Consider the following 994-nt stretch of genomic DNA (forward strand, 5'->3'; position numbering starts at 1 on the left):
GTCAAACAGTTCAGCACTCGGCGGTTCTGTCTTTCGAGCTTGTGTGGCCTACCATTTCACGGCCGAGCAGTAGCTCGAACATCTCATTCCAAAATCATGGGCATTAATACGGAATTGGTCCCCCCTTTGCTGCTATAACAGCCTCCACGCTTCTGGGAAGGCTTTCCATTAGATGTTGCAACCGAGGACAGATGATTTTTACGAGCTATGCGCTTCAGCACTCGGCGGTCCCGTTCTGTGAGCATGTGTGGCCTACCACTTCGCGGCTGAGCTGTTGTTGCTCCTAGACTCGACTTCACAATAACAACACTTACAGTTGACCGGGGCAGCTCTAGCAGGGCAGATGTTTTACGAACTAACTTTTTCAAAAGGTGGCATCCTATGACGGTGCCACGTTAAAAAAAAAGATCACTGAGCTCTTGAGTACTGGCCATTCTACTGCCAATGCCTGTCAACAACGGATGTGGCTAAAACAACAGAATCCACTAATTTGAATGGGTGTCCACATACTTTTGGCCATGTACTGTACATTCTAAGGAACCATGGAACTTTGTGGGTTACAGTTGGGACCCAGTGTTATATACCATATTGATTTCCTTAAAATTGCTTCAAACTACCAAACTTCCAGTCGTGACAACCTACAGGGAAATAAGAGCAAACATCATGCATCAATACAGTCAGAACCCACAGTTCTTTTTGTCTTTGTTGTTCGTCTACTTCCCCCTATGGACTGGAATCATAGTCTTTAAGATGTTTTTTAGTCCAACGGTTGTGTTATGATTGTTTTCCCCGTTCTGGGTTTCCTAATGTAGCCTATACAACACACACACACACACACACACACACACACACACACACACACACACACACACACACACACACACACACACACACACACACACACACACAAATAGAGAAAGTTCTACATTTGTACCAGCTAAGATTGACCTGACAAGGGAGAATGACGGTGAGAGATCCCAGTTGGCAGGCCCAG

The sequence above is a fragment of the Oncorhynchus keta genome, chromosome 29 (assembly GCF_023373465.1).
Source record: "Oncorhynchus keta strain PuntledgeMale-10-30-2019 chromosome 29, Oket_V2, whole genome shotgun sequence".
Classification (NCBI taxonomy): domain Eukaryota; kingdom Metazoa; phylum Chordata; class Actinopteri; order Salmoniformes; family Salmonidae; genus Oncorhynchus; species Oncorhynchus keta.